The sequence below is a fragment of the Trachypithecus francoisi genome, unplaced genomic scaffold (assembly GCF_009764315.1).
Source record: "Trachypithecus francoisi isolate TF-2019V2 unplaced genomic scaffold, Tfra_2.0 Lachesis_group9, whole genome shotgun sequence".
NCBI lineage: Eukaryota > Metazoa > Chordata > Mammalia > Primates > Cercopithecidae > Trachypithecus > Trachypithecus francoisi.
In genome coordinates this window covers 46,456,543-46,469,170 of record NW_022681474.1, presented here as the reverse complement: position 1 = coordinate 46,469,170, position 12,628 = coordinate 46,456,543, and positions in this window count along the sequence as shown.

Genomic DNA, 12,628 nt, shown 5'->3' with positions numbered 1-12,628 from the left:
CCACCAAGTCTGTCTAATTTTTGTATTTTTAGTAGAGATGGGGTTTCTCCATGTGAGCCAGGCTGGTCTTGAACTCCAGACCTCAGTTGATCCGCCTGCCTCAGCTTCCCAAAGTGCTGGGATTACAGGTGTGAGTCACTGCACCTGGCCTAATACGAAGATATTTTTACATGCTCAATTGTTTTACTACAGCAGTCTCTTACATTTGAATACTGCTGCAGAGTCTATAAAGCTTATGCCATATGCCTCATTCAGTTATTCAATGCACCTGTATCAAGTATCAACTACACATCAAGCACTGTGCCAGGTGTTGCCAAAATAGAGTAAAAGTTCTCCTTTTCTCATGTAACAGTTTAATGGGGTGGGTAGATAAATACTAGCTTGAATCATGTGAAATAATCAAACAGTCAAAAACGGTCAAATTTCAGCAATTTCAAATGGATAAATCTACACGAGCTGTATTTTATAGGATTCAATCCAAAATCAGTTAGTGGGTGTGACATGTGTGATGATAAAAATGTGGGAACAGAAAAAGCAAATAGGAGGGATGTACAAGTCTGAGCCAGAAACAGAAAAAATGTCTCAGAGGAGAGGAAGCTTGACACACAGTGGAAATGGTGGTAATGGTGGGTGCTGGTGGTGATGGTGTTAACAGTGGTGGTGGTGATGGTGGTGGTGATGGTATTGATGATAGCGGTGATGATAGTAGTCATAATGGTATTTGTGATGGTGTCGGTGGTGGTGGTGGTAGTGGTGTTGGTGGTGGTGTTCATGGTGGTAGTGGTGTTAATGGTGGTGCTGGTGATGGTGATGGTGTTGATAGCGGTGATGACAGTAGTCATAATGGTATTTGTGATGGTGTCAATGGTGGTGATGGTGGTAGTGGTGTTGGTGTTGCTGGTGGTGGTAATGGTGGTAGTGGTATTGGTGGTGTTGGTGGTGGTTGGGGTGGTAGTGGTGTTGGTGGTGTTGGTGGTGGTTGGGGTGGTAGTGGTGTTGGTGGTGGTTGTGGTGGTAGCAGTGTAGGTGGTGCTGGTGGTGTTAATGGTGGTGATGGTGATGGTGATGATAACGGTAATGATAGTAGTCATAATGATATTTGTGATGGTGTTGGTGGTGGTGGTAGTGGTGGTGGTTGTGGTGGTGCTGATGGTGGTAGTGGTGTTAATGTTGTTATTGGTGGTGGTGTTGATGGTGGTAGTGATGTTAATGGTGGTGGTTGTGGTGGTAGTGGTGTTGGTGGTGATGATGGTGGCAGTGGTGTTAATGGTGGTGGTTGTGGTCGTAGTGGTGTTGGTGGGGGTGGTGGTGTTAATGGTGGTGGTGGTGGTATTGGTGGTGGTGGTGTTGATGGTGGCAGTGGTGTTAATGGTGGTGGTTGTGGTGGTAGCAGTGCTGGTGGTGGTGGTGGTGTTAATGGTGGTAGTGGTGGTGGTAGTGTTAGCGGTGATGGTGGTGTTAATGTTGTTGTTGGTGGTGTTGGTGGTAGTGGTGTTAATGGTGGTGGTTGTGGTGGTAGTGGTGGTGGTGGTGATGATGCTGGCAGTGGTGTTAATGGTGGTGGTTGTGGTGGTAGTGGTGTTGGTGTTTGTGGTGGTGGTGTTGATGGTGGCAGTGTTGTTAATAGTGGTGGTTGTGGTGGTAGTGGTGTTGGTGGTGGTGGTGTTGATGGTGGCAGTAGTATTAATGGTGGTGATTGTGGTGGTGGTCATGGTGTTAATGGTGGTGGTTGTGGTGGTGATGGTGTTGATTATAGCAGTGGTGATAGTGATCATAATGGTATTCGTGGGAGTGTTCATGGTGGTAATGGTGATGTTTTTGATGGTGGTGGCAGTGGTGGCGTAAGCCAGCAATCCAAGAGCACATAAAGAAGTATAACTTAGAAATCTTTCAGAGTAATGTGAAAAACAGCACATATAAATATTAGGCAATCCATAAGACAAATGGAGAAGGAAATAATTCAAATGTCCTGAACAGATGACTATTGATCAAAGAGCAGGCATGTGGGAGGAGAGAGGGCTCCTCTTGGGGAGGTGCTCCTCACACTGCAGCTGCCGGTGCAAGGCTCTAGCAGGGTCACACAGGGACTGCAGAGCCCTGAGAGCAGGCCTCCCGCAGTTTTATATCTGTGCTTCCTTGGAACTTCTTGGTCAGCCAGGGACCCTATCTGCTGATTCCCTACACTGCCATAATCCTGTGGCACGTGTAGCTAAGAAGAGAAGCCAGGAGAAGCCAGAAAGCCTGCACTGTCTCCAGATGTTATGTCATTCTCATCTCAGTCTTTTCCCGCACTGAAATGAATAGAGAATTGCATGAAAGACAGAGATCAAAACAGAGCAAATTAAGTAGCACTCTCGAGGTAAAGGGAGGAAAAGAAAGATGTAATAATATTCATCATAAATTTAGTAGCTAGCTATATTCACTACTTACTTATGTGGGACACTGTGCTACATGCTTTATAGACATGAATTATAAGTCATAATTACAACTTTCAAGTAGCTATTAGTTTCTCTATTTTACACTGAGAGGTTAAGATTTGCCTAAGGTAAGTCAAAGCAAATAACGAAGCCAGGAAGCCAAACTCCAAAGCCTTGGCCACACAACCCTTAAGCACTCTACTGTGGACATGTTTCTGTAATCTGATGTACCAACTCAGTCCGCAAAACCTATCTTGATGTCAGTATGGCTATTATTCCCGTTTTACACATAAGAAAAATGGCATAGGGATGGAGAAAGAGAATGTAACGGAAAGGGCTTGTAGAGAAAGTGAGATTGTGTAGGCAGCAAAAAGAGGAGAAAGATGGAATCCTCACTCCAGTTAGGGAGAGGCAAGAAGCAAATGCTCCACCAGCTATCAAAATAAAGAGAATCATGACCTTGCCATTACTCAATTCCTCTAGCAGTTTCCAAACTGATTCTTTGTCTTTTGTATTCCCGTATTATACTCCTGACAATCATGGGAATGAGCAAATGAAGTAGCATTATCTTTTTTCTTGAAAAATAAGGCCCGGCGCGGTGGCTCAAGCCTGTAATCCCAGCACTTTGGGAGGCCGAGACGGGAGGATCACGAGGTCAGGAGATCGTGACCATCCTGGCTAATACAGTGAAACCCCGTCTCTACTAAAAAATACAAAAAAACTAGCCGGGCGAGGTGGCAGTTGCCTGTAGTCCCAGCTACTTGGGAGGCTGAGGCAGGAGAATGGCGTGAACCCGGGAGGCGGGGCTTGCAGTGAGCTGAGATCCGGCCACTGCACTCCAGCCTGGGCGACAGAGCGAGACTCCGTCTCAAAAAAAAAAAAAAAAAAAAAAGAAAAATAATCTGACTGGAACTAAGGAGGTCCAACAATTAGGGGTAACTTTTGCTGATATTTTCTGTGTTCCAGCTCCTGAAATAAATGGTATTCCCAGGGAATCATGGCTGGCAGAAGCTGAGGTTGATATGCTTGTTATTTTTAGGTGAATATTACTTCCTTTCTCTGGGATCAAGTGGATGCTGTTGGAGGGCTCACATGGGAGGAGTACAGACTACATTCAAAGGATGATGCAGAGATGTTGAGAAATAATTCAACACCGGACAGAGCAGCGCTGTTTTTCTTTTCTCCAGGCAGAAAGGTGGGAGAGAAGATATGTTTCTAGACTATAAACTTCTGAATGAGGTCAGGGATTGGGTCAGCTGTGCTCACTATTGCATCCTCCTTGTCTGAAATAATATTAAACATGCAATAGTTGCTCAGTGTGTGGTTTCTGAATGAACGAATACATGCACTTGCACTTGCTTACAATCCAATTCTATCAGTCAAAAAAGTGTTGATAACACTAACAATGGTGGTAGTAACAGCAACAATTAGAGACAAGTGCAACCCTGTAGAGAAATCTGAAGTAGGGGCAGGACCCTCAGCAATGGTTGTAGTAACAGCAACAATTAGAGACCAGTGCAACTCTGTAGAGACATCTGAAGTAGGGGCAGGGCCCTCAGCCCACAGCAATGCATAACAATGCAACGTAAAGGCTCACAGACATGGCAGAATAGTGAGAACTGAACAGGGTGATGGAAGATGTGGCTCAGGGTAATATACAGGTAATAAAGCATGCCAAGAAATAAACAAAGCACTTTGATTCTACAATGCCCCCAGTGACCCAAAGGTATAGAATGGGAGTATGGACAAGAAGGGCTATTTGGTAGCAGCCCTGGCCATGGTGATGGGGCAAGCTGCTGTAGCTATAGTGTGGCAAGCAGCTGCATCAATCTAAGAGAAACTGCCAGTGAATGGAGAGACTCAACGCAGGAGGCTGATGACCTTCTGTTTCCTCCAGTGGAGACAATGCAGCTGAAAATTCTGGGCATGAATATTAGTAAGCCTTCATTTCTACCCACAAGTCGCTAAGGCCTGGGGAATGCTACCTCATGAGAGACTGTGAGAACATTATGTGAGCATGCTTTATGTGAACACTCAACTCTTTTAACCCAACGATGATACATATTCTTTCTTTCCTTGTTCAGATTAGAAAACTGATGCTGCATGAGGTTGGGTCTAGGCTTTGGAATTTAGAAATATCACAGTAGGGACTTAAATCCAGGTCTATCTTACTCCAAGGTGTACACTATAATCACTGTTCTTTGTGTCCTTCTTGAGAGACAGAGCGAGGACTTGGTCCCTGTTGCCTCTCGTTCCAGTTTCTCCAGCCTTTTTCTACTTCATTCTCCAGTGACATCTCTCTTCTAGAAGCCAGTCCCTTAATGACTTTTGTTTTTGTCAGTGTGTGTATGAACTTCTGGCACACAAATAGATTGAATTCCCTATAGACAGATGTGACCAGTTCCTCAGGATGGAGTTCATCTTTGAACCCTGGCACCTCTGAAAATGTCTGGAACAGAGTGGATGCTCTGTTTGTCATTGATAATAAAGACAATGCAATAAGATTACAAAGCCAAAGAGGAAACACTCTTCTTAGAAGAGATTTTACATCTCTCAGTCCTCCAAGGAGCTTATTCTATACCCTAGTTTACCCATTTCTCTTATCCAGCTAGACCATCAGCACAAGCATGGGCAGCTGTCCCCTGGTTGGGCTGTGAGTCATGTGATGAATTGAGGCGTCCTTGTGAAAAGCCTGGCTGGAACTGAGTCAGGGAGGACTCTGGAGAAACACAGAGGACTCTCCCAAGCTCTCAGGGCCTGAGGCCCAGTGGCAGACTGCGCTGTCTTCCAGCACACCTCACCCACCCAAACATACACACCATGGTGTGTGCCTTTCTTGTCTTCTTTTCCTTTAAACCCACTTTACATGCTCTTTTTAACCTGCATCGAACTCTTTAAAAATGGTAGCCCCACAGTGGGTGCTAGGCCCTCCTTAAGATTTTCTTAGTGGAGAAAAGGGAGAAAAGAGGGGTTGAGTTTATCACTGCCAAATTTGTCCTGAACTTTCCATTCCAGTGATCAGTGCCTTTTCCACAAGGCAGCAGTAACCTTCACTGATGTTCAGATCCCTACAGGCTGGTGCTGGTCAGGGGATCCCCTTCTGTGCTCCCAGTGTGTGCTGAATTGTGATATGGAACTCAAATGAACACATCGGAGAATAAATACAGAGCACTGTTGTTTCGCCATGGAGTTTGGTTCAGCTCACCAGGTATCATGCAGCTCTTCCTACGTTCCTGGCTATGCTGGATTCAGGAGACACTGAGACTGTCTAACACAGGGGTCCCCAATCCCCAGGCCATGGACTGCTGCTGGTCCATGTCTTGTTAGGAACCAGGCCACACAGCAGGAGGTGAGAGGTGGGTAAGCGAGCATTACCACCTGAGCTCCAGCTCCTGTCAGATCAGCAACAGCATTAGATTCTCAAAGGAGCACGAACCCTATTGTGAACTACACATGTGAGGGATCTAGGCTGTGTTTTCCTTATGAGAATCTAATATCTGGTGATTTGGGGTGGAACAGGTTCATCCTGAAACCATGTTCCCCCTATTCCCCCACCACCAATCTGTGGAAAAAAATGTCTTCCATGAAACTGGTTCCTCGTGCCAAAAAGGTTGGGCATCACTGGTCTAAAAGACAAACTGGAGGCTTAATAATAGACCAACTTAATAGAGGAATAAGACAAATGAACATAAAATTACTATCTAGAGTGAGTGACCTCACAGATGCATGGAAGTTTTTTTTATTGGGAATGATTACTTAGCTCTAGGATGACTTCAAATGCTGTCTAGCATTTGACATCCTAATGCTGTCTAGCACTTTGAAAACCAGTTTCCTAGATACCTAGGATGATCGCAGACATTCCAAGGAGAGGAAATAATACATTCCGTAGTAGGGAAGTGTCCTGAAAATGCAGGTTACGGAGGAGAACTGCAAAAGGATGCTGGCGTGGACCAAAACTCTACAGAAAGGCTTCCTTCCTCAGCACTTAGACATGGCCAGACCTGGGACAGGCCAAGTGTCAGGCCCGGTGCTCAGGAGACAATGAGGCTTGCTGCAGCATTTCTAATGGCAGCTCTATATTTTTAGAGAGTTGTTTTGTTTTTTTTAATGTCACAATTTTGTTTCTGTGTATTAAATATTGAACTTTCTTTTACTCTAGTTAGAAAAAAATTGGAGTAGAAATCCCAAAATTACAGTCGTGTACCATATAATGACATTTCAGTGAAGAAGGAACTGGCATATATGATGGTGGTCCCATAAGATTACAATGGAGCTGAAAAATTTCTATTACCGAGTGATGCACTGATGATGCTGACCCTGAGTAGGCCTAGGCTAATGTGTGTGTTTGTGTCTTATTTTCTAACAAAAAGTTTTAAAAAGTAAAAGACACCTGTAATCCCAGCACTTTGGGATGCCAAGAAGGGAGGATTGCTTGAGCTTAGGAGTTTGAGAGCAGCCTGGGCAACAAAGGGAGACCCTTTCTCTACCAAATAATAATAATAATAAGTTAAAAAATAAAAAAAAAAATTATCCAGTTGTGGTAGCACATACTTGTAGTCCTATCTACTCAGGAACCACAGGAGGATCACCTAAGCCAAGGAGTTTGAGGTGGGAGTGAGCTGTGATCACACCACTGCACTCTATCCCAGGCAGCAGAGTGAAGCCCGGTCTCTACCAAAAAAAAAAAAAAAAAAAATTAAAGAAAAACATTTTAAATAGTAAAAAACTTAAGAATAAAGATATAAAAACAGATATTTTTGTGCAGCTGTATAATGTGTTTGTGTTTTAAACTGTTATTACAAGAGGCAAAAAGTTAAACGATTTAAAAGTTTAAAAAGTAAAATGTGACAGTAAGCTAAGGTTAATTTATTATTGAATAGATCAAATTTAAAAATAAATTTAGTGTAATCTAAGTGCCCAGTGTTTATGAAGTCCACAATAGTGTACAGTAAACAGGCCTTCACATTCATTCATCACTCATCACTGACTCACCTACAGCAACTTCCAGGCCTGCAAGCTCCATGTAAGTGCCCTGCACAGTGGTACGACTTTTCACCTTTTGTCCTGTATGTTTACTGTGCCTTTCCTATGTTTACACTTGTTCAGATACAGTAATACTTACCACTGTGTCACAATTGCCTACAGTATTCAGTATAGTAACAAGATTGTATCCTAAGAACAACAGGCCAAACAACGTAGACTAGGTGTGCAGTAGGCTAAGCCATGCATGTTTGCCTAAGTACACTCTGTGACATTTGCATAACAAAATCACTTAATGATGCATTTCTAAGAACATATTCCATCATTAAATAATGTATGACTATATATTATCTGAAAGTAAATGGTTGCTTATTATGGAGCAAACAAACAAAATCATGGCACCCTTGCTTTAGAGCTGTTTTCTTACTTGAGGGAGTCACATGTGAGGTAAAGAGTGTCTGGAGTTTAGTTTTTGAGGGTTCAAATTCCAGTCCCTCCACTCATTAGCCGAATGACCTTGGGCAAATTACTAAATTAATTAAAGTGTCTGTGTTCTCAATTTCCTCATTATAAATGGAGATAATATTATCTACCTCACAGGAATATTGTGAAAACTCAATGAGGGTATGTTGCAAATGTTTTCCTCAGGTTAATATTTGCCTCTCAATTTTGTTTAATACGCTTTCTGATGTACAGATTTCCTTTAGCAGTTAACTTCCCAAATATACAATTTGCCTCTATAGTTGATTTCATTGTTTATTTTTTGGTTGCTTAGAATAGCTTTTTCCCTCCCTGAAATCGAAAAGATATCACCTGTGTTTTCTGCTTCTTTTGTAGTGTTACTTTAAACATTTAGATGTTTGGTTCATCTGAAATTGTGTGCATTGTTGAGTGTTTTGAGATGAAACGAAGAACTAACTTTTTTATCTGAATGGTTGTGCAGTATATATGAAGTAACTGATCTTCTCCTCATTCATTGTAAATACCATCTTAATAATACATTATATTTTACACTTGGGGCTTTGTATTTTGTCTCCTTGATCTATTTTGTAAGTTATTTTGGCATTGTTTTTTATTTTCTTTTAACTGTTTGAACATGAGTGTAGCATATATTCTCCATTCTTTGTTTCTAAGATACTCTTTTATATCCTGTTCTACTCTTTCTCATAACCAGTTTTAGAAAGACAAGTACTCATAGTTCAAACTTCTTAGAAAAACAAACCCACTACAAATAGATAAAATTGGTAACACAGATGAAGTACATAGCAAACAACTTTATGCCTAATCTATGAAATGGGACTTCCTTGACCTTCCCCCACTAAGGGTTGCTGTCATTGAAGAGAAGGTTCTGGGAGAGCCATGATCTCATAGGGTACGGAGCTGTTGTGGCTCCGCTAGTACTGTGAGGAATGCTCAAGTCTAATATATAGGTGACTAGCGAACAAAATACCCACTTTCATCTAGCAATGGACCTGGGCACAGATGTGAAAGATAACAATAATTGCTGTGATTTACTGAGCAATTACCATAGGCCAGGCACAATGCCATGCCCAGGAAGGGAAGAAAATATGATTATGAGAGAGAGCTTTGGATTCAGACAGTCGTGAGTTCCAGCTCCAATTTTATTACTACCTCGCTGTGGAACTTTATATATCCACAGCATTTCTGTGACATGTAAAAATGACACATGAAAAGCATGTGGCTAAATCCCCACAGTGGACTTCCCCTGCAGCTAACCCTTTAGAAGCATCATCAAATTCAACTCTGATAAAAACAACGTGCTTTTAACCTTCTCTCTTTTGAATAAATGAGAAACAGAAAACAAGACAGTTAAATAACTCACCAAGATCTATGCAATTGGTTAATGTACAGACAAGTTCCAACTAGGTTTTTTGAGCTCAAAACATCAGGCTTTTAACCTGTGCATGATCTTCCCTATATTTATTCTCATAGTATAGACACCAGGTGCCATGTATACCTTGCACATTGGTTTCTCTCTACATAAAGCTATTGTGGAGACAATTTTGTGTGATGTTTAGTTTAGGTATTGTCTTTGGTTGATAATTTTTACTATTGAATTAATGCAATGGTTACAGATGGCAAACCCTGGAAATGGTCAAAATCAGTTTGTAGATAGGGTGATCAATCAACCTGGTTTTCCCAGACTCTTCCTTCTTATCTATAAGCTTCGACTTTGTCAGCTCTGTTGGCACACCCCAGGAAGACACGAAAGAAGCTCTAAAGAAAAAGTACAATTATGAAGATAAAGACAATTTACTCATAATACGGCCTAGCTCCTGAGTGCTCTTCTAATTCTCTAGGTTAAGGTCAGATAAATAAATGAATTTTACTCTTACATCATTTATAAAAATAATGAATCTGTATAGCATTTTTCAGCTCACATTTTTTGTGTATATAATCCCATATAATAATAATAATAATAATCTGTAAAGTAGTTAAGTTTTATTCATTTAAAATATAAGAAAACAGGCTCAGAAAGTCTTCTAAGATCACACAGAGTGGTACAGTTGGCAACCTGTCTACTAAGGATTCACACTCCTCTTTTAGAGTACAGAACTGTTTCTGAGGCAGCCCCTAAGCCATGGACTATATTACATAGAACCTGTTGCATCTAAGTGGGATCATGTGACTGACTGCTGGCCACAGAAATGTAGACAGAAGGCATGGGAATCCCCTTTCAAACCGTCTCTATAAAATCCTCTACATTTTCTCCTTCGCATGTGCTCAATGGATGTCGGGCAAATACTCAGGGAGACTTGACAGTTATATGACAAATGCAATAAAGCCAAAAGAGGGAAGAAATCAGGTTATTTAGTCCACACACGACTATACCTACTATATGTGCTTATTATAAGGGGTTTAGAACTCCAACTGTGGCAGAAAAAAAAAGGAAACTCCACAAGATGACAGCTGAGCACAAACACATTTTGATCAAGTTTTACAAAAATGTGATAGTTCAGTCTCTCAGTGAATGAGTAAAATGGTGGTTTGTATTTCTCTATCTGAGGTGAAGAAAGACCATTCTCACATGGATATTATACCATAGCAAAAACAAAAAGGAATTTCAACTTGTAACGCAAACTACAAGCTACGGATAACAGAAACCACAAGGAATAAATTTAACGGGAGAAAATGAAGTAAATTGTTTTCTACACATTACAAGTCAAATCTTACAGATTTTCACCAGAAAGCCTATGGAGTTCTGAAAATGAGGATATGGTATTCACTGCACAGACCCAGCTGATTCAGCAGATGTAGTGAATACATAATCTGTCATGTTCTGGATGGACAGTCTGACTTCATAGTCGTAAACAGAATTGTGTCTAACAGCCCTAGGCTAACACCACAAACAATGAAACACATCATTATGAGTTTATAGAACAAGGCTAAGAATACTAATAATTACTTCCATCATGGCTGTGCCATAAATAGGGTTATCAGACATCAGCTAAGATAACAACTCAGCTTTCGAAAAATATCATAGATCTGGGGGCACTCACAGTCTGGCAGACAAAATACTAGAAGAGGCCATGCAGGATTCCAAATAGCAGAGATATGAATCCTACTTAACCACTGTGACTTTCCATAGAGATAACAATTTTTGTTTTGAATTGTCAAATCTATAGAACCCTTTCAACTATATTTCTCTTTTTTTTAATCCTGGATGAAATTTTTCAAAAACAATCATGCAAGTAGGTCTATATTATCATCACTCTGTGAAGCAATGTATAATTCACGTGGTCTTTTTGCCTCTTGGGGCAGACTTTCAAAATGTTTGATGCATATATTGCTGAAACCCAGTACAGCGCAGAAACCCAAATGAGACATCATATATGCAGTATCTTGAAATAAAATAGACAAGCAGAGGCACACAGAGGAAAGCTGATATACATTCCCTGTTAAGATTTTTCAGTCGCAGTTATTGATTTTATTTACATTTGCTGTTATTCCTCTGAGAAGTTAAATAAACTATTTCTTGAGAATGGAAGGTTGGCTGCTTTGTTTTGTGAAAGAGGGAACAAACACCCCAGCTCCCCACACTATCACTCCTGGGTTTTGCTAAATTGTTTGCATTTATCAGATAAATTTTCTAATGTTAATATTTACCTACATGAATTCTCCCTATTCATCATGTTCACAGGTGATTCTTCAATTCTTTAAATATTTGACAGCCAAATCAATTGTACTGAAGGCCTTCTAGGATCAAATCTGTACTAATTCAACTGAGACAAGTCATATAACATAATCCTTACGAGCGTGGACTCTGAAGGAAGACTGCTTGGGTTCAAATTCAAGCTCCAACAACATATGCTATTTGAGTCATCTAGACGAGTTATTTAAGTTCTCTGTATTTCAGTTTCTAATTATGAAATGGGAATAATAATTTCATCTTCCTCTAGAGTTGTCTTGAGGTGTGTATAAGTTGAATTGTTTACAGCACCTAGACCACTGTCTGGCACACATAGGTATTACAGAGGTACAGAACTGCTTACTATTATATTGCTATTCTTTTTTGTTCCAGGAAGAAGCAGCTCTTCGGTAGACATACAGTTAACATAGATGATAAGGCTTTTAATTTGGAAAAATACCTGTGGTATCAATTTAATGATTAAATGATGTTGAGTTAAACACTAGGGAAAACATATAAACAGAGAGAATGACTATGGAAAACAAAGCCTTCAGTTGTGGCAGGGCACCTGTTGAGTATTTTATTAGGCTGTCCATTACATGGCAATTTTTGTTGGATTCAACAAGATTTACCAAAATAAAAATGTCAGTGTTGAACTTGATAAACGATTTTGTGTTGACCAAGTTAAATCCACACTAATTATGCAGTCAATAAATGTATTTAAAGTGCCTTGTTTAAAAATCCACCTAAGCAGAGAATGAGAACAGTTTGACTACAGAGTGGCTTTGGGTTTGACGAGTCACATTTCTGAGAAGTCTTGGCAACAAGAGATTTGAGGGATGCTTTCAAATCTGCTCCAGAAGAGGGTGTAGGCAGATTTCTTCAGAACACAACATCAAAAAGAGAAGTCAAAAGTTGTAGATTTTGATTTATTATATAAAACATAAGTTTTCCCACCAAGGAGAAGCTGAGTAACCAGCTGCTAAGGTCAGTCTGTAGGGTTTTTAACTACTTGACTTGCTGGAAGATTAGCCAGAATGACACCAAAAGTTTGTTCCGTCCTCAAGTGCTCTGATGGTAT